The 27,280-nt window shown below is 44.8% G+C and overlaps 19 non-coding genes and 1 pseudogene across 19 annotated transcripts; all 20 read left to right on the top strand.

Annotated features, from left to right (window-relative positions):
- The first annotated feature begins 14,473 nt into the window (after positions 1-14,473).
- Positions 14,474-14,592, top strand: LOC130399162 (5S ribosomal RNA). Its single transcript, XR_008901689.1, has one exon. It is a non-coding gene; the product is annotated as a 5S ribosomal RNA (ribosomal RNA).
- A 519-nt stretch (positions 14,593-15,111) lies between these two features.
- Positions 15,112-15,230, top strand: LOC130399174 (5S ribosomal RNA). The gene has a single exon (XR_008901700.1). It is a non-coding gene; the product is annotated as a 5S ribosomal RNA (ribosomal RNA).
- Positions 15,231-15,756: 526 nt separating this feature from the next.
- LOC130399185 (5S ribosomal RNA) lies at positions 15,757-15,875 on the top strand. Its single transcript, XR_008901711.1, has one exon. It is a non-coding gene; the product is annotated as a 5S ribosomal RNA (ribosomal RNA).
- A 528-nt stretch (positions 15,876-16,403) lies between these two features.
- Positions 16,404-16,522, top strand: LOC130399197 (5S ribosomal RNA). Its single transcript, XR_008901722.1, has one exon. It is a non-coding gene; the product is annotated as a 5S ribosomal RNA (ribosomal RNA).
- Positions 16,523-17,050: 528 nt separating this feature from the next.
- Positions 17,051-17,169, top strand: LOC130399209 (5S ribosomal RNA). The gene has a single exon (XR_008901733.1). It is a non-coding gene; the product is annotated as a 5S ribosomal RNA (ribosomal RNA).
- A 519-nt stretch (positions 17,170-17,688) lies between these two features.
- Positions 17,689-17,807, top strand: LOC130399222 (5S ribosomal RNA). The gene has a single exon (XR_008901745.1). It is a non-coding gene; the product is annotated as a 5S ribosomal RNA (ribosomal RNA).
- Positions 17,808-18,326: 519 nt separating this feature from the next.
- LOC130399233 (5S ribosomal RNA) lies at positions 18,327-18,445 on the top strand. Its single transcript, XR_008901756.1, has one exon. It is a non-coding gene; the product is annotated as a 5S ribosomal RNA (ribosomal RNA).
- A 529-nt stretch (positions 18,446-18,974) lies between these two features.
- Positions 18,975-19,093, top strand: LOC130399245 (5S ribosomal RNA). Its single transcript, XR_008901767.1, has one exon. It is a non-coding gene; the product is annotated as a 5S ribosomal RNA (ribosomal RNA).
- Positions 19,094-19,612: 519 nt separating this feature from the next.
- Positions 19,613-19,731, top strand: LOC130399257 (5S ribosomal RNA). Its single transcript, XR_008901778.1, has one exon. It is a non-coding gene; the product is annotated as a 5S ribosomal RNA (ribosomal RNA).
- A 525-nt stretch (positions 19,732-20,256) lies between these two features.
- Positions 20,257-20,430, top strand: LOC130395362 (5S ribosomal RNA; annotated as a pseudogene).
- A 519-nt stretch (positions 20,431-20,949) lies between these two features.
- LOC130399270 (5S ribosomal RNA) lies at positions 20,950-21,068 on the top strand. The gene has a single exon (XR_008901789.1). It is a non-coding gene; the product is annotated as a 5S ribosomal RNA (ribosomal RNA).
- Positions 21,069-21,597: 529 nt separating this feature from the next.
- On the top strand, positions 21,598-21,716 carry LOC130399281 (5S ribosomal RNA). The gene has a single exon (XR_008901800.1). It is a non-coding gene; the product is annotated as a 5S ribosomal RNA (ribosomal RNA).
- A 529-nt stretch (positions 21,717-22,245) lies between these two features.
- Positions 22,246-22,364, top strand: LOC130399293 (5S ribosomal RNA). Its single transcript, XR_008901811.1, has one exon. It is a non-coding gene; the product is annotated as a 5S ribosomal RNA (ribosomal RNA).
- A 529-nt stretch (positions 22,365-22,893) lies between these two features.
- LOC130399305 (5S ribosomal RNA) lies at positions 22,894-23,012 on the top strand. The gene has a single exon (XR_008901822.1). It is a non-coding gene; the product is annotated as a 5S ribosomal RNA (ribosomal RNA).
- Positions 23,013-23,531: 519 nt separating this feature from the next.
- Positions 23,532-23,650, top strand: LOC130399317 (5S ribosomal RNA). The gene has a single exon (XR_008901833.1). It is a non-coding gene; the product is annotated as a 5S ribosomal RNA (ribosomal RNA).
- Positions 23,651-24,179: 529 nt separating this feature from the next.
- LOC130399328 (5S ribosomal RNA) lies at positions 24,180-24,298 on the top strand. Its single transcript, XR_008901844.1, has one exon. It is a non-coding gene; the product is annotated as a 5S ribosomal RNA (ribosomal RNA).
- A 529-nt stretch (positions 24,299-24,827) lies between these two features.
- On the top strand, positions 24,828-24,946 carry LOC130399341 (5S ribosomal RNA). The gene has a single exon (XR_008901856.1). It is a non-coding gene; the product is annotated as a 5S ribosomal RNA (ribosomal RNA).
- Positions 24,947-25,475: 529 nt separating this feature from the next.
- On the top strand, positions 25,476-25,594 carry LOC130399353 (5S ribosomal RNA). Its single transcript, XR_008901867.1, has one exon. It is a non-coding gene; the product is annotated as a 5S ribosomal RNA (ribosomal RNA).
- Positions 25,595-26,122: 528 nt separating this feature from the next.
- On the top strand, positions 26,123-26,241 carry LOC130399365 (5S ribosomal RNA). Its single transcript, XR_008901878.1, has one exon. It is a non-coding gene; the product is annotated as a 5S ribosomal RNA (ribosomal RNA).
- A 529-nt stretch (positions 26,242-26,770) lies between these two features.
- LOC130399376 (5S ribosomal RNA) lies at positions 26,771-26,889 on the top strand. The gene has a single exon (XR_008901889.1). It is a non-coding gene; the product is annotated as a 5S ribosomal RNA (ribosomal RNA).
- The last annotated feature ends 391 nt before the right edge of the window (positions 26,890-27,280 follow it).

Genomic DNA, 27,280 nt, shown 5'->3' on the forward strand with positions numbered 1-27,280 from the left:
CAAGTCATCTGTTTCCATATATTCAAAAGTCATAAACATAAAAACAGAAAAGAAAACCAAAACAAAGAAACAAGGCTACCTTTTAAAAACATTTCTAAACAAAAATATTCTTATTTGATGTGTCCTTAATGCTGCTTCCGTGATACAAACACATGAGTAGTTGGCAAGCACTTAATGTTTACTACTCTAAACATTAATTGTCAATCCAGTCAGCATTAATAACACACATTATAACCCAACATTTAAACGGTATTCCTCTTCTCTTTCCCATTGTCCTTCATGATGTCTCTGAGGGACCTACATGGGGTTTGTTTAATTTTTTTTTGTTTTTTAAGTTTGGTTTGCTTTGGTCGTATACCCAAGGTTGTTGTTGTGGGCTCCCCATCCCCCCTTTTGACGCATGAATTTTCCCATGCGTCAATTTACCATAATAAGGGAAAGCCCAGGCCTGTAAGCATGGCTTGCTGTTGCGAGCGCACCAAAAACCTTCTATTTTAATTCTGAAAAACATTGTAGCATACATCATGGTTATGCTTTTTTGGGGTTCAATTTTAACGTTTTCTGCCTTAATGAATTCTACCGCTGTCGTACATTTGAACTCTGTCTAACACATTTCTTTAACCTTCAACTTTTCTACTTGTCTATGTTTCTTCAAACCACTTTTCCTGATGACTTTCAAACCTTTCAGATGTAAGAAATGATCACACAATTTATACACAGTCCTAGTTACACATTAGATCTTTCTCTTGTAATATGTGTGAATGCTGTGTCTAGTGCGATACTTTACATCCGCCTGGACACTGCTCTTCTCTCCATCCGCCTGGACACGCCTCCACCTCTCTCTCAGCTTTCTGCCTCTCATTTGAAGTGCCTGTCCCCACGTCTCTCCCGTCTCTGAGACCCTCCTTTGTCTCAATGTTCAGGCCACTTCCTTGTGGCTACACAGGCACCATGGAGGCCACCACTCTGGTGCTGTTGGTCCTGCTGGACTGTCTCCTTGTGTCGTCCAGCAGACCGTTCCGTAGCTCTTCAGGTGGGCCTCCCATGGTCTGTAACTTCATAAAGTCTGATGCAGAGGAGTTGTGACGTGGGGTATTTGCACTGTATTGGGCCACTGGTCGGGCTGAAAGCAGGAGGAGGAGGAGCGTTGTCCAGGTCCGGATCTATTTGAACAAAACTTGATGCAGATGGGTTATCTTTCTCCCCACCCCTTTCCTTATCTTGTCTTGCCTTCCGTTCTCATCTATCTCTTCTCCTTCCATAACACATACTTCTTCCAATCTCTCTCATAAGTTCATTAATTCACCTTGTTGCCATTTTGGCCATAAAACATTAACAAAATATCATAATATAAAAATCTGCATTTTCAATATTAGGCAATACACTTCTGTTGTCAGTGGGGGTCAGTCGGGGTTAGTCTGGGTCAGTTGGAGTCATGTCATGGTTGTGTGATATGGTTGACCATTAAAATGGTTGTGATAGATTGTAAAAATCGAGTATCCACTGTCTACAATAGCCCATTGATATAATAACTATATATAATAACCATATATAATATTACATTTAGCTGATCAGGTCGCGTAATGCTGGTGAGAACCATATAACAATCATTTGGTTGGTTGTGTTATGTGTTATGGTGCTCATACCTGCTCCTTGGACCTGGTCTGCTCCTGCGTCCCGTAAATGCGAATGCCCCCTTCCACCTCCGCCTCTTGGATGATTCACAGTCACTTCACGGGAAGGTGCGAACTGCCGGCCGGCCCTTCCATTGTCTTTGTCAATTCTTTTTTCTTGGGACAGTCTTTGATCCAATGATCCTCGGCTCCACAATTATGACAGTTCCATCGTCCGGCGTTCTCCTTTCTCTTTTCTTTCGGACAGTCTTTGACCCAATGATCCTTGGCTCCACAACAATGACAGTTCCATCGTCCGGCGTTCTCCTTTCTCTTTTCTTTCGGCCGGTCGCCTCTTTGGTTTCTGTTGCGAGTGCGACGGGTGGGCTTAGGATTCTCCAGGGCCTCCAGTCGGGTGAGCTGGAGCTTCTTGGCTTCGTCCCTCCCGGGCATGTCGCCTTGGCTGTACGTACAGAGTTGGCGAACTTTGCTGATGGAGGCCTTGTGTTGTTGGACCAACTCTTGAAGGGCTGTGGCGAAGGCAGCCCCTCCCACTGCAGATGGGTCTGGGAGCCATTCCGCTATGTCCTTAATGTCACTGGGTCTCCATGCACGGAAAACGTATGCTGGACTGCCATCCTGGGGGTTCAGTACTTCGATCATGGGGAATTGTCCATCCATCACGTCCCCATGTTGAGGAGTTGGGGAGAACGCCATTCCCTGGTTCCTCAAGTGGCTGGCGACGGGCTCCCGCTTGGTCGGTGTGGCCGTCGCCTGCTGTGGAGCTTTCCTCTGGCTACGAGTTGCAGGCCTATCTTCTCTCGCGCTGCGAGCGGGGGCTTTCTCCTCTTCTTCGGGGTCAGGGTAGAGATTGTCCGATGAGGCGGCTTCATGGGCGTTGTCATACGGGGGAGGAGAAGGGGGATTCGCACGCGGTCCGCCGGTGCAGTCCAGGTCCGGGTCTATATCTCGGGTGACATTGAGATTAAAAATCCCTACACTCTCTACGCTCTCTGTCCCTGGCTGATTTTTTTTTCTATCTTGGCCCTCTCTTTCCCACAAATAAAATGCACACCAACATAGTTTGGAACTTTTCTTTTTCATTTCTGACTCCAACAATCGTTTCTCTAACTCCTGTAATCGTTTTAAGCTAAAACTCCCCATTTCAGGAAAACCCAGTTTGCACCAATATTTTAAACCCTCCAGAGCCGATTCACCATGCTTCTCCAACATCACCTTCGCAGGTCCCGTTATCTCAGTTTTTCCAGATTTGTTCCCCATATTTTAGATCCTTTTACACTAGTTATTATTTATCCTTTTACACTAGTTATTATTTAACAAATTATCTAATATCGCCGAAACCTCCTTGTTACTACACACATATACATATATTTATTAATGAATACCTATTATTATTATTTATATATATATATAACACCAACCGCGCTTCAACGGGTTTCCCTTTACCGTCACTGACAGACCCTAGCTGCCCTTTCTGTTACCTATATAGCTATATATATATTGACGGAAGCGAAACGGAGCTACCGCATGTTCCTATAACAGAGTTTCTTTGAACGAGGCCTAAGTTCAGATATAAGTTTACGTTTACCGAAACATTTATATACCGTTTCTGTAACGGATTTATTTTGAAGCTTTAACAGTATTGTGATCTCACCTGCTCGAATTCTTTTTTCCTTTGGATATCGTACTGAAGAACCACTAGTTTATCCCCACAGGCACCCTTTCCTCGACCTCTGGTTTGGTTACCACTTGGAGGCGAAGCAGAGCTTTGGGACTGAGAACGAATCCTCAGACCTGTATTGGAAGCTGATATTTCATAGAATCTTCAGGTTAGATATCCCGGACGAGCCCCCAAACTGTCGTGGCAATTTCTGTATCAGATATTGCGTCTAAGCAGATGAGATATTTAGATGCAAAAAGCACACAATACTGTTGACAATTAGTGGTTATATATATTTGTATTAAAAGTTCGAACAAAGATACATCACAACATGCATCAACAAACAACATAACAGGCATACATTACAATAATCTGGGGCCCCAGATGGGAGCTTCTCTTTGCGTGTTACTTCATTCTCTGAAGGTACGCTCAGACAAGTCCACCGAGTAGCTAAAGTCCATGAGTTCTTATTCGTTTGGGTTTATTAGGGGGTGGTCTCCCAATACCAAAAGCCTTTGTGTACCAGATGGTTATCTTTACAACTGCAGCTGTGGGGAATGCATTGGAGGGGGTAGCGGCCGTGCCATCGACCCCCTAGCTTTGTTGACGCTAGCCAGGGGGTCGAGAAATCAGGCCCACACATCAAAGGATTGCATGGAAGGTGATTTACAAGACAAGAAACATAGGAAAGGGCAGGCAATAAAAAATGCATCTCTCTACCCCTGACGGTTTACACTTTAAATGACCCAAAAGGAGCCCAGAAGGCAGACACTATATAAAATTACACAGAATAGCAACAAAACTTAAATTCATATAGACCAAAACAATACAACATGTAGATTTTCCATCACAATCCCCCCTTTGATTATTTTATAATCACAAATTCAAAAATCTATCATGTCCGACCATCAGCACTTCTCCGCTTTTATAGGAGGTTGTTCAGACTATTTATACCACCGTTCGCTTTTACAGAAGGTAGCATAAAATCACCTAACATCCCAATCAAGTCATCTGTTTCCATATATTCAAAAGTCATAAACATAAAAACAGAAAAGAAAACCAAAACAAAGAAACAAGGCTACCTTTTAAAAACATTTCTAAACAAAAATATTCTTATTTGATGTGTCCTTAATGCTGCTTCCGTGATACAAACACATGAGTAGTTGGCAAGCACTTAATGTTTACTACTCTAAACATTAATTGTCAATCCAGTCAGCATTAATAACACACATTATAACCCAACATTTAAACGGTATTCCTCTTCTCTTTCCCATTGTCCTTCATGATGTCTCTGAGGGACCTACATGGGGTTTGTTTAATTTTTTTTTTGTAATTATTTCCTTTGGTTTGCTTTGGTCGTATACCCAAGGTTGTTGTTGTGGGCTCCCCATCCCCCCTTTTGACGCATGAATTTTCCCATGCGTCAATTTACCATAATAAGGGAAAGCCCAGGCCTGTAAGCATGGCTTGCTGTTCTCCCATAAAGACTCGATCACTGATAAGTATGAACAGGATTTATTTAAATAACGACATGGGAATATTTTGCATGGTAAATCTTTGGCATGAGCCCCGTCACTGATCCAGGGTGACGTGCGGACTCGGCGTATCCTGCCAGGACTAGCAGGGGCGGAGCCTTCCCCTGGACAAGTAGACTGAGGCCGACCTGGTGGTGGTGGGGTGGATGGAGGTGCGTCGAACGAAGACCTGAGCAGCAAAGACATATGTTAGACTACTCTTTATAGAGCAGGTGTAGGCAGGTGATTGGTAGCTGGTGATTGGTGATTGGCGGCCAGCCGCGCGTGATTTGAGTCCTCCTGGTAGAACTACCAGCAAGCTTACATTTCTCCCATAAAGACTCGATCACTGATAAGTATGAACAGGATTTATTTAAATAACGACATGGGAATATTTTGCATGGTAAATCTTTGGCATGAGCCCCGTCACTGATCCAGGGTGACGTGCGGACTCGGCGTATCCTGCCAGGACTAGCAGGGGCGGAGCCTTCCCCAAAAGAGAGGACGTAGGCCTACGCCGGAAATAGGTGATAACTCGGCATGTCCTGCCGGGACTGGCAGGGGCGGAGCCGACCCCAAAAATAGAATAGCGAAAGGAGGTAATGAGACCATACATACCCGCGTAGAAGAAGTGGACAAGGATCTATACTGCTTCTGGAAGATAAAAGGCATACCCAATATACGACATATTAAGAGTCAATCATACATACCGTAAAACGATAAGCTTAAAACCGTCAGCGAGATCGATGAATCACGTAAAAGCAGTTGACTTGAAATACCTCAGCGAGATCAATTAAAATTTAGAGCACTCTGCAGCTGTTACGCAGCGAGCCACGAGTGCTTTCGTGCTGTACCAACTGCCGTGGTCGATTCACTCTCCGGGGTCGCTGCGTGACCTGAGTGCTTTCGCGTTGAACCACCGATGTGGTCAACGAACTCACGAGTGCCCTTGATGTGCCACCGACGTGGTCACGCACTCACCGGTGTTGTTGCAGCAAGTATTGTGAACTTTCATGTTGAACACCGACGTGGTCAAGGAAATCACGAGTGCCCTTGATGTGCCACCGACGTGGTCACGCACTCACCGGTGTTGCTGCAGCAAATATTGTGTACTTCCGTGTTAAACACCGACGTGTTCAATGAACTCCGACGTGCCCTGCACTTGAGTGTTTGATATTATGCCACCGACGTGGTAATTAAATTTGCATGTGCCCGAGTTGTGCCCACCGACGTGGTCAACGCACTACCAGGGTTGCTGCAGCGAACGTGGAGTTCTGAGTTGTACCGCACCGACGTGCGCAACGAACTCACGAGTGCTTGGGTTGTTCCCACCGACGTGGGCAACGCACTCACCGGGGTTGCTGCAACAAACTAGAGTTCTGAGTTGTACCGCACCGACGTGCGCAACGAACTCACGAGTGCTTGAGTTGTTCCCACCGACGTGAGCAACGCACTCACCGGGGTTACTGCAGTCAAACCATGAGTATTAGATAACGTGCCACCGACGTGGTCATACTCACGAGTGCCCGAGTTGTTACCACCGACGTGGTCAACGCACTCACCGGGGTTGCCGCTGCAACCTTGAGTTTTATTTTCCTATGTACGCCACCGACGTGACAGCGAACTCAAGAGTGTTTTCTAGATGATCCACCGACGTGGTCACACTCGCCGGGGTTGCTGCAGGTTAACCTGAGTTATGAAACCGAATTTTGCTTTATGAATTTAGTACCCGATAACCACCACCGCCGGTAGTTGCAAATAGTGTTGCTTTTGGCAATGAAAATTATGAGTCGTCATCAACAAACCTTTATCGCGTGAGAAAAACGAGACTGGACGCAACGTGGATGCTGGGCATGTGACAATAGCAGTGATTAAATGCATAGTACAATATAGTTGGCGAATAAAACAAGACTAAAAAGTGTTTACGAAAATAAGACCGCTAAAATGTCTCTTCATTTTCGTTGACCTAAACTAGGCGATAAAGACTTATACTTAAAAACTTAGACTTATAGACTTAAAAACGTTATTTTGTTCGACTGGAACTTCAACTGTTCCAGACATAACATCAATTTTCAACCATTTACCTTATTTAACAAAACTACGCACTTGTAACTTCGATAATATCTAAATGGAATTACGATAACACTGGAAAGAGTATGAATGTAACTAAAACTAATAAAAACTAAAATGACAGCTTGACACAAGACTAGACCAACACTAGAAAGGAAACAGGCCACCAAAAACAGCTATGGTTGCAAACGTGTGAAACCTGTCTTAACTGACGTTAGAGAGCATCGTGTGCGCTTGAAGAAAGAACCTTGAATTCTACCGGATGTAGGACGTCGAGTTCTGTGTTGTACCGCACAGACGTGTGCAACGAACTCACGACTAGTGCCTGAGTTGTGCCCCAGTTGTGCGTTGACATAGTCAACGCACTCACCGGGGTTACTGCAGTCAACCATGAGTAATAGATAACGTGCCGCCGACGTGGTCATAGTCACGAGTGCCCGAGTTGTTACCGCTGCGCTTTGGTCAACGCACTCACCGGGGTCGCCGCTGCGAACCTTGAGTTTTATTTTTTCCATGATATGCCACCAACGTGACACCGAACTCAAAGGGTGTTTTCTAGATGATCCACCGACGTGGTCGAACTTGCCGGGGTTGCTGCAGGTTAACCTTGAGTTATATAGCCGATTTTGCTTTATGAGTTTAGTACCTGATAACCACCACCACCAGTAGTTGCAAATAGTGTTGCTTTTGACACCGAAAATTATGACTAAATGTCGTCATCAACAAACCTTTATCGCGTGAGGAAAACAATGCTGGTCATATGACAATACTATAATTAAATGCGTAGTGCAATGTTGTTGGCGAATACGAACGAGACTGAAAGTGTTTTTACAAAATAAGACTGCTAAAATGTCTTCATTTCCGTTGACCTAAACTAGGCGATAAACTGTAATAACGTTTTGTCCAAACGGAACTTCAACTGACATAACATCAATTTTCGACCGTTTACCTTATTTAACAAATCTACGCACTTGTATCTTTGATGATACCTAAACGGAATTTCAATATGTTGCATATTCTTGAAGAAAGTTGTCCAATCCCGGGATGCTTTTAACTGACTTCATTTATTATAAAGTCGGCCTGTTTCGGTATGGTAACTGAAGCTTAACGGAGGGAATTGTATCTAACGCTGTGAGAGAGGGAAATACCGTGATCTACTTCAAGCCCCCGGGCATAGGCCCGGGGTGGCTCTCTGCCGTCTACCTATTGATCTCTGGCCTCTCGAGTTCGAAACCACCCGCTAGAGAGGACGTCAAGTGGGCGTGGCCTAGTGGGCGTGGCCGGGGTGACGTAAAGGCTTCGGCTCCTTCTGTGGTGGAGCAGCCTTCTATAAGGTTTTGCTCCCCTTGTGGCTATGTGAGGGAAATGCAGCTTCTTAAAATACTTATCACATATCACAAGAAAGAGTATGAACGTGTCTAAACTAATAAAAACAAAAGTGACACCTTGACACAAAGACTAAGACTAGAATGGAAACAGGCCGCCAAAAACAGCTGTAGTAGCAAACGTGATAAACCTGCCTTAACCGACGTTAGAGCATCGTGTGCGCTTGAAGGAAGAACCATGAATTCGACCGGATGTAGGATTCGTAAGCTGTGGAAGACCGCCTTCCCAGCCGTTTGATAGACACGACCGGCAACCCTTGTTCAGCTTTTTAGATGAAAAATGCCTTGCAGAGAAGGTGACATCAGCGAAAGTTAGGCCCCGTGTAGGGGAAAAAGTCTGAGTAGGAGACGTGTACGCATTTGCGCATAAACCCAAGAACGCATAAACCCGAGAACGCATGAACCCGTAAAACGCATGAACCCGTAGAAACACATGAACCCGTAGAACACATGAACCCGTAGAACACATGAACCCGTAGAACACATGAACCCGTAGAACACATGAACCCGTAGAACACATGAACCCGTAGAACACATGAACCCGTAGAACGCTGTGAGAAACACTGACTCGAGTAATATGTTAAAATAAGGATGAAAACTCCAGAAAGAGCACACTAATCTATTCAAAATATCGAGTGAGTTGGAGTGGCCAACACACATAAATAATTGTAATACACCAAAATTGTTAACTGACATACATGGCTAAACAAGCAAATGAAAAATTAAATACCCCGTGTAGGGGAAAAAGTCTGAGTAAGAGACGTGTACGCATGAACGCATGAACCCGGGAACGCATGAACCCGTAGAACTGTGAGAAAACACCGTCTCGAGTAATATGTTAAAATAAGAATGAAATCTCCCAGCTCTGAGAGAGCACACTAATCTTTTTGAGATATCAAGTGAGTTGGAGTGGCCTACACGCGTAAATAATTGTAATAAGCCTACACCAACATTGTTAACTGTCATACGTAGCTAAACGAGCAAATGAAAATTAAATACCAACGCGACTGAAACTATTAACAATAAGACTATAAATAATATAAATGATACCATAATGTACCCGTTCTTTGTCTTTGGATCTTTTGAATAAATTGAACGATATGTGAATCGCATTGCGAGCAGAGGAACGTGAGAGTTAGTGAGCAGCAGCTGAACCAATCTAAAAGGCCCTTCGTCAATAAAACCTTTTAATAATAATCAGTTACCACAGTGCCTAAAACCCATCAACTTCATTCATGTTAAGTGAAGGGAAAACCTCAGACACAAGGAGTTAACCGAACAGTGCACGGTATAAAGATAATTATGAACCTTTGATTGCGAACGTAGAGTTCTGTGTTGTACCACACCGACGTGTGCAACGAACTCAACGAATTCAACCGGATGTAAAATCCGTATGCTGTGGAAGACCACCTTCCCAGCCGTTTTGACGCTGCTTTGTTATCGCAAAACATGGTTATACGTTAACGCCGCCATGCTTTGCCCCACAGAACGCTAGCTGCTACGATAGCGTAAAGCTCGAACAGCGCAGACGACTCTGACCCGAGGGCGAACGTACCAGCTTCGACTGGCCATCCCTCAGCAAACCATTGCCCTTGGAATAAACCCCCTAACCCAACCGAGGGAGCCGCAACCTGAAGCTGGACTGTAGAGCTGTGAGAGAAAATACGCTGCGGGGGCTAACGCGGGGACTGCAGTAGCCATGGTAGCAGGGCACGTGCCAGGTGCGTAGCCTGTGAAGGCGGAGGAAGCCGAGCCTGATGGTTGCTGGAAGTAGAAAGGCGCCGTGGCGACCGACGACAGCGGGTTGGGGGCCTGGACCCGTCCGGGAGTTCCGCATGGCGTATTGACGGCGTCCATCCTGGCGCCAATGCTTTGCACCAACTCGGCGAGGGTTTGTAGAACCAGGCGGATGTCCGTGTTGGGAACTTGTTGGTGGTGTTGTTGAGGATACCCGGGGACCGAAAAAAACGCTTCTGCGCTCGCTTGCCGGGACCAGAAGTAGTAGGCCGACCAGCACGAATCCGAAGTTATAACCTCTTGGTGTGTATTAACCGACGTAGCAACTAAGCGACGAGATAATCAGAAGCACAGTAAAGCAGCAGTATGCGTCGAACGAAGACCTGAGCAGCAAAGACATATGTTAGACTACTCTTTATAGAGCAGGTGTAGGCAGGTGATTGGTAGCTGGTGATTGGTGATTGGCGGCCAGCCGCGCGTGATTTGAGTCCTCCTGGTAGAACTACCAGCAAGCTTACATTTGCGAGCGCACCAAAAACCTATTTTAATTCTGAAAAACATTGTAGCATACATCATGGTTATGCTTTTTTGGGGTTCAATTTTAACGTTTTCTGCCTTAATGAATTCTACCGCTGTCGTACATTTGAACTCTGTCTAACACATTTCTTTAACCTTCAACTTTTCTACTTGTCTATGTTTCTTCAAACCACTTTTCCTGATGACTTTCAAACCTTTCAGATGTAAGAAATGATCACACAATTTATACACAGTCCTAGTTACACATTAGATCTTTCTCTTGTAATATGTGTGAATGCTGTGTCTAGTGCGATACTTTACATCCGCCTGGACACTGCTCTTCTCTCCATCCGCCTGGACACGCCTCCACCTCTCTCTCAGCTTTCTGCCTCTCATTTGAAGTGCCTGTCCCCACGTCTCTCCCGTCTCTGAGACCCTCCTTTGTCTCAATGTTCAGGCCACTTCCTTGTGGCTACACAGGCACCATGGAGGCCACCACTCTGGTGCTGTTGGTCCTGCTGGACTGTCTCCTTGTGTCGTCCAGCAGACCGTTCCGTAGCTCTTCAGGTGGGCCTCCCATGGTCTGTAACTTCATAAAGTCTGATGCAGAGGAGTTGTGACGTGGGGTATTTGCACTGTATTGGGCCACTGGTCGGGCTGAAAGCAGGAGGAGGAGGAGCGTTGTCCAGGTCCGGATCTATTTGAACAAAACTTGATGCAGATGGGTTATCTTTCTCCCCACCCCTTTCCTTATCTTGTCTTGCCTTCCGTTCTCATCTATCTCTTCTCCTTCCATAACACATACTTCTTCCAATCTCTCTCATAAGTTCATTAATTCACCTTGTTGCCATTTTGGCCATAAAACATTAACAAAATATCATAATATAAAAATCTGCATTTCAATATTAGGCAATACACTTCTGTTGTCAGTGGGGGTCAGTCGGGGTTAGTCTGGGTCAGTTGGAGTCATGTCATGGTTGTGTGATATGGTTGACCATTAAAATGGTTGTGATAGATTGTAAAAATCGAGTATCCACTGTCTACAATAGCCCATTGATATAATAACTATATATAATAACCATATATAATATTACATTTAGCTGATCAGGTCGCGTAATGCTGGTGAGAACCATATAACAATCATTTGGTTGGTTGTGTTATGTGTTATGGTGCTCATACCTGCTCCTTGGACCTGGTCTGCTCCTGCGTCCCGTAAATGCGAATGCCCCCTTCCACCTCCGCCTCTTGGATGATTCACAGTCACTTCACGGGAAGGTGCGAACTGCCGGCCGGCCCTTCCATTGTCTTTGTCAATTCTTTTTTCTTGGGACAGTCTTTGATCCAATGATCCTCGGCTCCACAATTATGACAGTTCCATCGTCCGGCGTTCTCCTTTCTCTTTTCTTTCGGACAGTCTTTGACCCAATGATCCTTGGCTCCACAACAATGACAGTTCCATCGTCCGGCGTTCTCCTTTCTCTTTTCTTTCGGCCGGTCGCCTCTTTGGTTTCTGTTGCGAGTGCGACGGGTGGGCTTAGGATTCTCCAGGGCCTCCAGTCGGGTGAGCTGGAGCTTCTTGGCTTCGTCCCTCCCGGGCATGTCGCCTTGGCTGTACGTACAGAGTTGGCGAACTTTGCTGATGGAGGCCTTGTGTTGTTGGACCAACTCTTGAAGGGCTGTGGCGAAGGCAGCCCCTCCCACTGCAGATGGGTCTGGGAGCCATTCCGCTATGTCCTTAATGTCACTGGGTCTCCATGCACGGAAAACGTATGCTGGACTGCCATCCTGGGGGTTCAGTACTTCGATCATGGGGAATTGTCCATCCATCACGTCCCCATGTTGAGGAGTTGGGGAGAACGCCATTCCCTGGTTCCTCAAGTGGCTGGCGACGGGCTCCCGCTTGGTCGGTGTGGCCGTCGCCTGCTGTGGAGCTTTCCTCTGGCTACGAGTTGCAGGCCTATCTTCTCTCGCGCTGCGAGCGGGGGCTTTCTCCTCTTCTTCGGGGTCAGGGTAGAGATTGTCCGATGAGGCGGCTTCATGGGCGTTGTCATACGGGGGAGGAGAAGGGGGATTCGCACGCGGTCCGCCGGTGCAGTCCAGGTCCGGGTCTATATCTCGGGTGACATTGAGATTAAAAATCCCTACACTCTCTACGCTCTCTGTCCCTGGCTGATTTTTTTTTCTATCTTGGCCCTCTCTTTCCCACAAATAAAATGCACACCAACATAGTTTGGAACTTTTCTTTTTCATTTCTGACTCCAACAATCGTTTCTCTAACTCCTGTAATCGTTTTAAGCTAAAACTCCCCATTTCAGGAAAACCCAGTTTGCACCAATATTTTAAACCCTCCAGAGCCGATTCACCATGCTTCTCCAACATCACCTTCGCAGGTCCCGTTATCTCAGTTTTTCCAGATTTGTTCCCCATATTTTAGATCCTTTTACACTAGTTATTATTTATCCTTTTACACTAGTTATTATTTAACAAATTATCTAATATCGCCGAAACCTCCTTGTTACTACACACATATACATATATTTATTAATGAATACCTATTATTATTATTTATATATATATATAACACCAACCGCGCTTCAACGGGGTTTCCCTTTACCGTCACTGACAGACCCTAGCTGCCCTTTCTGTTACCTATATAGCTATATATATATTGACGGAAGCGAAACGGAGCTACCGCATGTTCCTATAACAGAGTTTCTTTGAACGAGGCCTAAGTTCAGATATAAGTTTACCGTTTCTGTAACGGATTTTATTTTGAAGCTTTAACAGTATTGTGATCTCACCTGCTCGAATTCTTTTTTCCTTTGGATATCGTACTGAAGAACCACTAGTTTATCCCCACAGGCACCCTTTCCTCGACCTCTGGTTTGGTTACCACTTGGAGGCGAAGCAGAGCTTTGGGACTGAGAACGAATCCTCAGACCTGTATTGGAAGCTGATATTTCATAGAATCTTCAGGTTAGATATCCCGGACGAGCCCCCAAACTGTCGTGGCAATTTCTGTATCAGATATTGCGTCTAAGCAGATGAGATATTTAGATGCAAAAAGCACACAATACTGTTGACAATTAGTGGTTATATATATTTGTATTAAAAGTTCGAACAAAGATACATCACAACATGCATCAACAAACAACATAACAGGCATACATTACAATAATCTGGGGCCCCAGATGGGAGCTTCTCTTTGCGTGTTACTTCATTCTCTGAAGGTACGCTCAGACAAGTCCACCGAGTAGCTAAAGTCCATGAGTTCTTATTCGTTTGGGTTTATTAGGGGGTGGTCTCCCAATACCAAAAGCCTTTGTGTACCAGATGGTTATCTTTACAACTGCAGCTGTGGGGAATGCATTGGAGGGGGTAGCGGCCGTGCCATCGACCCCCTAGCTTTGTTGACGCTAGCCAGGGGGTCGAGAAATCAGGCCCACACATCAAAGGATTGCATGGAAGGTGATTTACAAGACAAGAAACATAGGAAAGGGCAGGCAATAAAAAATGCATCTCTCTACCCCTGACGGTTTACACTTTAAATGACCCAAAAGGAGCCCAGAAGGCAGACACTATATAAAATTACACAAAATAGCAACAAAACTTAAATTCATATAGACCAAAACAATACAACAGGTAGATTTTCCATCACAACGCTCACTTCAGATCATGGGAGGACGTCCAAAAATCACCACCCATTCTCTGACACTTTAACCGTTAACCTTGGTTCAAACATTTAACATCACACGCACACGCAGTGTATTTCAGATAATTAATGAATTCAGATGTCACAATGATCGTTTACATGGATAAGGAGTCCTACTGAATCAATTACTGCCGTTTATATCTAACTAATGATTGTTTTTGTAAAAGTGTAACGTCGAGCCTCAGCAGCTTTCTCACTCCTTATGTGCTACTGTATAAAACCTGGTTTTGCGCCATGCACTAATTGCTTACGGCCATACCACCCTGAACACGCCCGATCTCGTCTGATCTCGGAAGCTAAGCAGGGTCGGGCCTGGTTAGTACTTGGATGGGAGACCGCCTGGGAATACCAGGTGCTGTAAGCTTTTTCTTTTTCAACTCGAGCTCATTGACTCCGTGGCGTACCATGACCTGATGTTTACTGCCAACCGCTTTGGAGGATTTAAGCAACATACAAAAACTGACAACGTCTCTCAAAACTATTTTTGTGAAACATGAGGACAGTATAGTGATACTGCCAGCAGGGAGCACCAGAGAGCTGAACCGACAGTTGTACATTTCTTAAACTTTCACCAACACAAACACGCACGCTCACTTCAGATCATGGGAGGACGTCAAAAAATCACCACCCATTCTCTGACACTTTAACCGTTAACCTTGGTTCAAACATTTAACATCACACGCACACGCAGTGTATTTCAGATAATTAATGAATTCAGATGTCACAATGATCGTTTACATGGATAAGGAGTCCTACTGAATCAATTACTGCCGTTTATATCTAACTAATGATTGTTTTTGTAAAAGTGTAACGTCGAGCCTCAGCAGCTTTCTCACTCCTTATGTGCTACTGTATAAAACCTGGTTTTGCGCCTGCACTAATTGCTTACGGCCATACCACCCTGAACACGCCCGATCTCGTCTGATCTCGGAAGCTAAGCAGGGTCGGGCCTGGTTAGTACTTGGATGGGAGACCGCCTGGGAATACCAGGTGCTGTAAGCTTTTCTTTTTCAACTCGAGCTCATTGACTCCGTGGCCTACCGTGGCGTACCGTGACCTGATGTTTACTGCCAACCGCTTTGGAGGATTTAAGCAACATACAAAACTGACAACGTCTCTCAAAACTATTTTTGTGAAACATGAGGACAGTATAGTGATACTGCCAGCAGGGAGCACCAGAGAGCTGAACCGACAGTTGTACATTTCTTAAACTTTCACCAACACAAACACGCACGCTCACTTCAGATCATGGGAGGACGTCAAAAAATCACCACCCATTCTCTGACACTTTAACCGTTAACCTTGGTTCAAACATTTAACATCACACGCACACGCAGTGTATTTCAGATAATTAATGAATTCAGATGTCACAATGATCGTTTACATGGATAAGGAGTCCTACTGAATCAATTACTGCCGTTTATATCTAACTAATGATTGTTTTTGTAAAGTGTAACGTCGAGCCTCAGCAGCTTTCTCACTCCTTATGTGCTACTGTATAAAACCTGGTTTTGCGCCTGCACTAATTGCTTACGGCCATACCACCCTGAACACGCCCGATCTCGTCTGATCTCGGAAGCTAAGCAGGGTCGGGCCTGGTTAGTACTTGGATGGGAGACCGCCTGGGAATACCAGGTGCTGTAAGCTTTTTCTTTTTCAACTCGAGCTCATTGACTCCGTGGCCTACCGTGGCGTACCGTGACCTGATGTTTACTGCCAACCGCTTTGGAGGATTTAAGCAACATACAAAAACTGACAACGTCTCTCAAAACTATTTTTGTGAAACATGAGGACAGTATAGTGATACTGCCAGCAGGGAGCACCAGAGAGCTGAACCGACAGTTGTACATTTCTTAAACTTTCACCAACACAAACACGCACGCTCACTTCAGATCATGGGAGGACGTCAAAAAATCACCACCCATTCTCTGACACTTTAACCGTTAACCTTGGTTCAAACATTTAACATCACACGCACACGCAGTGTATTTCAGATAATTAATGAATTCAGATGTCACAATGATCGTTTACATGGATAAGGAGTCCTACTGAATCAATTACTGCCGTTTATATCTAACTAATGATTGTTTTTGTAAAGTGTAACGTCGAGCCTCAGCAGCTTTCTCACTCCTTATGTGCTACTGTATAAAACCTGGTTTTGCGCCTGCACTAATTGCTTACGGCCATACCACCCTGAACACGCCCGATCTCGTCTGATCTCGGAAGCTAAGCAGGGTCGGGCCTGGTTAGTACTTGGATGGGAGACCGCCTGGGAATACCAGGTGCTGTAAGCTTTTTCTTTTTCAACTCGAGCTCATTGACTCGTGGCCTACCGTGGCGTACCGTGACCTGATGTTTACTGCCAACCGCTTTGGAGGATTTAAGCAACATACAAAAACTGACAACGTCTCTCAAAACTATTTTTGTGAAACATGAGGACAGTATAGTGATACTGCCAGCAGGGAGCACCAGAGAGCTGAACCGACAGTTGTACATTTCTTAAACTTTCACCAACACAAACACGCACGCTCACTTCAGATCATGGGAGGACGTCAAAAAATCACCACCCATTCTCTGACACTTTAACCGTTAACCTTGGTTCAAACATTTAACATCACACGCACACGCAGTGTATTTCAGATAATTAATGAATTCAGATGTCACAATGATCGTTTACATGGATAAGGAGTCCTACTGAATCAATTACTGCCGTTTATATCTAACTAATGATTGTTTTTGTAAAAGTGTAACGTCGAGCCTCAGCAGCTTTCTCACTCCTTATGTGCTACTGTATAAAACCTGGTTTTGCGCCTGCACTAATTGCTTACGGCCATACCACCCTGAACACGCCCGATCTCGTCTGATCTCGGAAGCTAAGCAGGGTCGGGCCTGGTTAGTACTTGGATGGGAGACCGCCTGGGAATACCAGGTGCTGTAAGCTTTTTCTTTTTCAACTCGAGCTCATTGACTCCGTGGCGTACCGTGACCTGATGTTTACTGCCAACCGCTTTGGAGGATTTAAGCAACATACAAAAACTGACAACGTCTCTCAAAACTATTTTTGTGAAACATGAGGACAGTATAGTGATACTGCCAGCAGGGAGCACCAGAGAGCTGAACCGACAGTTGTACATTTCTTAAACTTTCACCAACACAAACACGCACGCTCACTTCAGATCATGGGAGGACGTCAAAAAATCACCACCCATTCTCTGACACTTTAACCGTTAACCTTGGTTCAAACATTTAACATCACACGCACACGCAGTGTATTTCAGATAATTAATGAATTCAGATGTCACAATGATCGTTTACATGGATAAGGAGTCCTACTGAATCAATTACTGCCGTTTATATCTAACTAATGATTGTTTTTGTAAAAGTGTAACGTCGAGCCTCAGCAGCTTTCTCACTCCTTATGTGCTACTGTATAAAACCTGGTTTTGCGCCTGCACTAATTGCTTACGGCCATACCACCCTGAACACGCCCGATCTCGTCTGATCTCGGAAGCTAAGCAGGGTCGGGCCTGGTTAGTACTTGGATGGGAGACCGCCTGGGAATACCAGGTGCTGTAAGCTTTTTCTTTTTCAACTCGAGCTCATTGACTCCGTGGCGTACCGTGACCTGATGTTTACTGCCAACCGCTTTGGAGGATTTAAGCAACATACAAAAACTGACAACGTCTCTCAAAACTATTTTTGTGAAACATGAGGACAGTATAGTGATACTGCCAGCAGGGAGCACCAGAGAGCTGAACCGACAGTTGTACATTTCTTAAACTTTCACCAACACAAACACGCACGCTCACTTCAGATCATGGGAGGACGTCAAAAAATCACCACCCATTCTCTGACACTTTAACCGTTAACCTTGGTTCAAACATTTAACATCACACGCACACGCAGTGTATTTCAGATAATTAATGAATTCAGATGTCACAATGATCGTTTACATGGATAAGGAGTCCTACTGAATCAATTACTGCCGTTTATATCTAACTAATGATTGTTTTTGTAAAAGTGTAACGTCGAGCCTCAGCAGCTTTCTCACTCCTTATGTGCTACTGTATAAAACCTGGTTTTGCGCCTGCACTAATTGCTTACGGCCATACCACCCTGAACACGCCCGATCTCGTCTGATCTCGGAAGCTAAGCAGGGTCGGGCCTGGTTAGTACTTGGATGGGAGACCGCCTGGGAATACCAGGTGCTGTAAGCTTTTTCTTTTTCAACTCGAGCTCATTGACTCCGTGGCCTACCGTGGCGTACCGTGACCTGATGTTTACTGCCAACCGCTTTGGAGGATTTAAGCAACATACAAAAACTGACAACGTCTCTCAAAACTATTTTTGTGAAACATGAGGACAGTATAGTGATACTGCCAGCAGGGAGCACCAGAGAGCTGAACCGACAGTTGTACATTTCTTAAACTTTCACCAACACAAACACGCACGCTCACTTCAGATCATGGGAGGACGTCAAAAAATCACCACCCATTCTCTGACACTTTAACCGTTAACCTTGGTTCAAACATTTAACATCACACGCACACGCAGTGTATTTCAGATAATTAATGAATTCAGATGTCACAATGATCGTTTACATGGATAAGGAGTCCTACTGAATCAATTACTGCCGTTTATATCTAACTAATGATTGTTTTTGTAAGAGTGTAACGTCGAGCCTCAGCAGCTTTCTCACTCCTTATGTGCTACTGTATAAAACCTGGTTTTGCGCCTGCACTAATTGCTTACGGCCATACCACCCTGAACACGCCCGATCTCGTCTGATCTCGGAAGCTAAGCAGGGTCGGGCCTGGTTAGTACTTGGATGGGAGACCGCCTGGGAATACCAGGTGCTGTAAGCTTTTTCTTTTTCAACTCGAGCTCATTGACTCCGTGGCGTACCGTGACCTGATGTTTACTGCCAACCGCTTTGGAGGATTTAAGCAACATACAAAAACTGACAACGTCTCTCAAAACTATTTTTGTGAAACATGAGGACAGTATAGTGATACTGCCAGCAGGGAGCACCAGAGAGCTGAACCGACAGTTGTACATTTCTTAAACTTTCACCAACACAAACACGCACGCTCACTTCAGATCATGGGAGGACGTCAAAAAATCACCACCCATTCTCTGACACTTTAACCGTTAACCTTGGTTCAAACATTTAACATCACACGCACACGCAGTGTATTTCAGATAATTAATGAATTCAGATGTCACAATGATCGTTTACATGGATAAGGAGTCCTACTGAATCAATTACTGCCGTTTATATCTAACTAATGATTGTTTTTGTAAAAGTGTAACGTCGAGCCTCAGCAGCTTTCTCACTCCTTATGTGCTACTGTATAAAACCTGGTTTTGCGCCTGCACTAATTGCTTACGGCCATACCACCCTGAACACGCCCGATCTCGTCTGATCTCGGAAGCTAAGCAGGGTCGGGCCTGGTTAGTACTTGGATGGGAGACCGCCTGGGAATACCAGGTGCTGTAAGCTTTTTCTTTTTCAACTCGAGCTCATTGACTCCGGCTCCGTGGCGTACCGTGACCTGATGTTTACTGCCAACCGCTTTGGAGGATTTAAGCAACATACAAAAACTGACAACGTCTCTCAAAACTATTTTTGTGAAACATGAGGACAGTATAGTGATACTGCCAGCAGGGAGCACCAGAGAGCTGAACCGACAGTTGTACATTTCTTAAACTTTCACCAACACAAACACGCACGCTCACTTCAGATCATGGGAGGACGTCAAAAAATCACCACCCATTCTCTGACACTTTAACCGTTAACCTTGGTTCAAACATTTAACATCACACGCACACGCAGTGTATTTCAGATAATTAATGAATTCAGATGTCACAATGATCGTTTACATGGATAAGGAGTCCTACTGAATCAATTACTGCCGTTTATATCTAACTAATGATTGTTTTTGTAAAAGTGTAACGTCGAGCCTCAGCAGCTTTCTCACTCCTTATGTGCTACTGTATAAAACCTGGTTTTGCGCCTGCACTAATTGCTTACGGCCATACCACCCTGAACACGCCCGATCTCGTCTGATCTCGGAAGCTAAGCAGGGTCGGGCCTGGTTAGCCTGACGCCCGATCTCGTCTGATCTCGGAAGCTAAGCAGGGTCGGGCCTGGTTAGTACTTGGATGGGAGACCGCCTGGGAATACCAGGTGCTGTAAGCTTTTTCTTTTTCAACTCGAGCTCATTGACTCCGTGGCGTACCGTGACCTGATGTTTACTGCCAACCGCTTTGGAGGATTTAAGCAACATACAAAAACTGACAACGTCTCTCAAAACTATTTTTGTGAAACATGAGGACAGTATAGTGATACTGCCAGCAGGGAGCACCAGAGAGCTGAACCGACAGTTGTACATTTCTTAAACTTTCACCAACACAAACACGCACGCTCACTTCAGATCATGGGAGGACGTCAAAAAATCACCACCCATTCTCTGACACTTTAACCGTTAACCTTGGTTCAAACATTTAACATCACACGCACACGCAGTGTATTTCAGATAATTAATGAATTCAGATGTCACAATGATCGTTTACATGGATAAGGAGTCCTACTGAATCAATTACTGCCGTTTATATCTAACTAATGATTGTTTTTGTAAAAGTGTAACGTCGAGCCTCAGCAGCTTTCTCACTCCTTATGTGCTACTGTATAAAACCTGGTTTTGCGCCTGCACTAATTGCTTACGGCCATACCACCCTGAACACGCCCGATCTCGTCTGATCTCGGAAGCTAAGCAGGGTCGGGCCTGGTTAGTACTTGGATGGGAGACCGCCTGGGAATACCAGGTGCTGTAAGCTTTTTCTTTTTCAACTCGAGCTCATTGCCTCCGTGGCCTACCGTGGCGTACCGTGACCTGATGTTTACTGCCAACCGCTTTGGAGGATTTAAGCAACATACAAAAACTGACAACGTCTCTCAAAACTATTTTTGTGAAACATGAGGACAGTATAGTGATACTGCCAGCAGGGAGCACCAGAGAGCTGAACCGACAGTTGTACATTTCTTAAACTTTCACCAACACAAACACGCACGCTCACTTCAGATCATGGGAGGACGTCAAAAAATCACCACCCATTCTCTGACACTTTAACCGTTAACCTTGGTTCAAACATTTAACATCACACGCACACGCAGTGTATTTCAGATAATTAATGAATTCAGATGTCACAATGATCGTTTACATGGATAAGGAGTCCTACTGAATCAATTACTGCCGTTTATATCTAACTAATGATTGTTTTTGTAAAAGTGTAACGTCGAGCCTCAGCAGCTTTCTCACTCCTTATGTGCTACTGTATAAAACCTGGTTTTGCGCCTGCACTAATTGCTTACGGCCATACCACCCTGAACACGCCCGATCTCGTCTGATCTCGGAAGCTAAGCAGGGTCGGGCCTGGTTAGTACTTGGATGGGAGACCGCCTGGGAATACCAGGTGCTGTAAGCTTTTTCTTTTTCAACTCGAGCTCATTGACTCCGTGGCCTACCGTGGCGTACCGTGACCTGATGTTTACTGCCAACCGCTTTGGAGGATTTAAGCAACATACAAAAACTGACAACGTCTCTCAAAACTATTTTTGTGAAACATGAGGACAGTATAGTGATACTGCCAGCAGGGAGCACCAGAGAGCTGAACCGACAGTTGTACATTTCTTAAACTTTCACCAACACAAACACGCACGCTCACTTCAGATCATGGGAGGACGTCAAAAAATCACCACCCATTCTCTGACACTTTAACCGTTAACCTTGGTTCAAACATTTAACATCACACGCACACGCAGTGTATTTCAGATAATTAATGAATTCAGATGTCACAATGATCGTTTACATGGATAAGGAGTCCTACTGAATCAATTACTGCCGTTTATATCTAACTAATGATTGTTTTTGTAAAAGTGTAACGTCGAGCCTCAGCAGCTTTCTCACTCCTTATGTGCTACTGTATAAAACCTGGTTTTGCGCCTGCACTAATTGCTTACGGCCATACCACCCTGAACACGCCCGATCTCGTCTGATCTCGGAAGCTAAGCAGGGTCGGGCCTGGTTAGTACTTGGATGGGAGACCGCCTGGGAATACCAGGTGCTGTAAGCTTTTTCTTTTTCAACTCGAGCTCATTGACTCCGTGGCCTACCGTGGCGTACCGTGACCTGATGTTTACTGCCAACCGCTTTGGAGGATTTAAGCAACATACAAAAACTGACAACGTCTCTCAAAACTATTTTTGTGAAACATGAGGACAGTATAGTGATACTGCCAGCAGGGAGCACCAGAGAGCTGAACCGACAGTTGTACATTTCTTAAACTTTCACCAACACAAACACGCACGCTCACTTCAGATCATGGGAGGACGTCAAAAAATCACCACCCATTCTCTGACACTTTAACCGTTAACCTTGGTTCAAACATTTAACATCACACGCACACGCAGTGTATTTCAGATAATTAATGAATTCAGATGTCACAATGATCGTTTACATGGATAAGGAGTCCTACTGAATCAATTACTGCCGTTTATATCTAACTAATGATTGTTTTTGTAAGAGTGTAACGTCGAGCCTCAGCAGCTTTCTCACTCCTTATGTGCTACTGTATAAAACCTGGTTTTGCGCCTGCACTAATTGCTTACGGCCATACCACCCTGAACACGCCCGATCTCGTCTGATCTCGGAAGCTAAGCAGGGTCGGGCCTGGTTAGTACTTGGATGGGAGACCGCCTGGGAATACCAGGTGCTGTAAGCTTTTTCTTTTTCAACTCGAGCTCATTGACTCCGTGGCGTACCGTGACCTGATGTTTACTGCCAACCGCTTTGGAGGATTTAAGCAACATACAAAAACTGACAACGTCTCTCAAAACTATTTTTGTGAAACATGAGGACAGTATAGTGATACTGCCAGCAGGGAGCACCAGAGAGCTGAACCGACAGTTGTACATTTCTTAAACTTTCACCAACACAAACACGCACGCTCACTTCAGATCATGGGAGGACGTCAAAAAATCACCACCCATTCTCTGACACTTTAACCGTTAACCTTGGTTCAAACATTTAACATCACACGCACACGCAGTGTATTTCAGATAATTAATGAATTCAGATGTCACAATGATCGTTTACATGGATAAGGAGTCCTACTGAATCAATTACTGCCGTTTATATCTAACTAATGATTGTTTTTGTAAGAGTGTAACGTCGAGCCTCAGCAGCTTTCTCACTCCTTATGTGCTACTGTATAAAACCTGGTTTTGCGCCTGCACTAATTGCTTACGGCCATACCACCCTGAACACGCCCGATCTCGTCTGATCTCGGAAGCTAAGCAGGGTCGGGCCTGGTTAGTACTTGGATGGGAGACCGCCTGGGAATACCAGGTGCTGTAAGCTTTTTCTTTTTCAACTCGAGCTCATTGACTCCGTGGCCTACCGTGGCGTACCGTGACCTGATGTTTACTGCCAACCGCTTTGGAGGATTTAAGCAACATACAAAAACTGACAACGTCTCTCAAAACTATTTTTGTGAAACATGAGGACAGTATAGTGATACTGCCAGCAGGGAGCACCAGAGAGCTGAACCGACAGTTGTACATTTCTTAAACTTTCACCAACACAAACACGCACGCTCACTTCAGATCATGGGAGGACGTCAAAAAATCACCACCCATTCTCTGACACTTTAACCGTTAACCTTGGTTCAAACATTTAACATCACACGCACACGCAGTGTATTTCAGATAATTAATGAATTCAGATGTCACAATGATCGTTTACATGGATAAGGAGTCCTACTGAATCAATTACTGCCGTTTATATCTAACTAATGATTGTTTTTGTAAAAGTGTAACGTCGAGCCTCAGCAGCTTTCTCACTCCTTATGTGCTACTGTATAAAACCTGGTTTTGCGCCTGCACTAATTGCTTACGGCCATACCACCCTGAACACGCCCGATCTCGTCTGATCTCGGAAGCTAAGCAGGGTCGGGCCTGGTTAGTACTTGGATGGGAGACCGCCTGGGAATACCAGGTGCTGTAAGCTTTTTCTTTTTCAACTCGAGCTCATTGACTCCGTGGCCTACCGTGGCGTACCGTGACCTGATGTTTACTGCCAACCGCTTTGGAGGATTTAAGCAACATACAAAAACTGACAACGTCTCTCAAAACTATTTTTGTGAAACATGAGGACAGTATAGTGATACTGCCAGCAGGGAGCACCAGAGAGCTGAACCGACAGTTGTACATTTCTTAAACTTTCACCAACACAAACACGCACGCTCACTTCAGATCATGGGAGGACGTCAAAAAATCACCACCCATTCTCTGACACTTTAACCGTTAACCTTGGTTCAAACATTTAACATCACACGCACACGCAGTGTATTTCAGATAATTAATGAATTCAGATGTCACAATGATCGTTTACATGGATAAGGAGTCCTACTGAATCAATTACTGCCGTTTATATCTAACTAATGATTGTTTTTGTAAAAGTGTAACGTCGAGCCTCAGCAGCTTTCTCACTCCTTATGTGCTACTGTATAAAACCTGGTTTTGCGCCTGCACTAATTGCTTACGGCCATACCACCCTGAACACGCCCGATCTCGTCTGATCTCGGAAGCTAAGCAGGGTCGGGCCTGGTTAGTACTTGGATGGGAGACCGCCTGGGAATACCAGGTGCTGTAAGCTTTTTCTTTTTCAACTCGAGCTCATTGACTCCGTGGCCTACCGTGGCGTACCGTGACCTGATGTTTACTGCCAACCGCTTTGGAGGATTTAAGCAACATACAAAAACTGACAACGTCTCTCAAAACTATTTTTGTGAAACATGAGGACAGTATAGTGATACTGCCAGCAGGGAGCACCAGAGAGCTGAACCGACAGTTGTACATTTCTTAAACTTTCACCAACACAAACACGCACGCTCACTTCAGATCATGGGAGGACGTCAAAAAATCACCACCCATTCTCTGACACTTTAACCGTTAACCTTGGTTCAAACATTTAACATCACACGCACACGCAGTGTATTTCAGATAATTAATGAATTCAGATGTCACAATGATCGTTTACATGGATAAGGAGTCCTACTGAATCAATTACTGCCGTTTATATCTAACTAATGATTGTTTTTGTAAAAGTGTAACGTCGAGCCTCAGCAGCTTTCTCACTCCTTATGTGCTACTGTATAAAACCTGGTTTTGCGCCTGCACTAATTGCTTACGGCCATACCACCCTGAACACGCCCGATCTCGTCTGATCTCGGAAGCTAAGCAGGGTCGGGCCTGGTTAGTACTTGGATGGGAGACCGCCTGGGAATACCAGGTGCTGTAAGCTTTTCTTTTTCAACTCGAGCTCATTGACTCCGTGGCCTACCGTGGCGTACCGTGACCTGATGTTTACTGCCAACCGCTTTGGAGGATTTAAGCAACATACAAAAACTGACAACGTCTCTCAAAACTATTTTTGTGAAACATGAGGACAGTATAGTGATACTGCCAGCAGGGAGCACCAGAGAGCTGAACCGACAGTTGTACATTTCTTAAACTTTCACCAACACAAACACGCACGCTCACTTCAGATCATGGGAGGACGTCAAAAAATCACCACCCATTCTCTGACACTTTAACCGTTAACCTTGGTTCAAACATTTAACATCACACGCACACGCAGTGTATTTCAGATAATTAATGAATTCAGATGTCACAATGATCGTTTACATGGATAAGGAGTCCTACTGAATCAATTACTGCCGTTTATATCTAACTAATGATTGTTTTTGTAAAAGTGTAACGTCGAGCCTCAGCAGCTTTCTCACTCCTTATGTGCTACTGTATAAAACCTGGTTTTGCGCCTGCACTAATTGCTTACGGCCATACCACCCTGAACACGCCCGATCTCGTCTGATCTCGGAAGCTAAGCAGGGTCGGGCCTGGTTAGTACTTGGATGGGAGACCGCCTGGGAATACCAGGTGCTGTAAGCTTTTTCTTTTTCAACTCGAGCTCATTGACTCCGTGGCCTACCGTGGCGTACCGTGACCTGATGTTTACTGCCAACCGCTTTGGAGGATTTAAGCAACATACAAAAACTGACAACGTCTCTCAAAACTATTTTTGTGAAACATGAGGACAGTATAGTGATACTGCCAGCAGGGAGCACCAGAGAGCTGAACCGACAGTTGTACATTTCTTAAACTTTCACCAACACAAACACGCACGCTCACTTCAGATCATGGGAGGACGTCAAAAAATCACCACCCATTCTCTGACACTTTAACCGTTAACCTTGGTTCAAACATTTAACATCACACGCACACGCAGTGTATTTCAGATAATTAATGAATTCAGATGTCACAATGATCGTTTACATGGATAAGGAGTCCTACTGAATCAATTACTGCCGTTTATATCTAACTAATGATTGTTTTTGTAAAAGTGTAACGTCGAGCCTCAGCAGCTTTCTCACTCCTTATGTGCTACTGTATAAAACCTGGTTTTGCGCCTGCACTAATTGCTTACGGCCATACCACCCTGAACACGCCCGATCTCGTCTGATCTCGGAAGCTAAGCAGGGTCGGGCCTGGTTAGTACTTGGATGGGAGACCGCCTGGGAATACCAGGTGCTGTAAGCTTTTTCTTTTTCAACTCGAGCTCATTGCCTCCGTGGCCTACCGTGGCGTACCGTGACCTGATGTTTACTGCCAACCGCTTTGGAGGATTTAAGCAACATACAAAAACTGACAACGTCTCTCAAAACTATTTTTGTGAAACATGAGGACAGTATAGTGATACTGCCAGCAGGGAGCACCAGAGAGCTGAACCGACAGTTGTACATTTCTTAAACTTTCACCAACACAAACACGCACGCTCACTTCAGATCATGGGAGGACGTCAAAAAATCACCACCCATTCTCTGACACTTTAACCGTTAACCTTGGTTCAAACATTTAACATCACACGCACACGCAGTGTATTTCAGATAATTAATGAATTCAGATGTCACAATGATCGTTTACATGGATA

The sequence above is a fragment of the Gadus chalcogrammus genome, chromosome 12 (genome assembly GCF_026213295.1).
Source record: "Gadus chalcogrammus isolate NIFS_2021 chromosome 12, NIFS_Gcha_1.0, whole genome shotgun sequence".
Lineage (NCBI taxonomy): Eukaryota > Metazoa > Chordata > Actinopteri > Gadiformes > Gadidae > Gadus > Gadus chalcogrammus.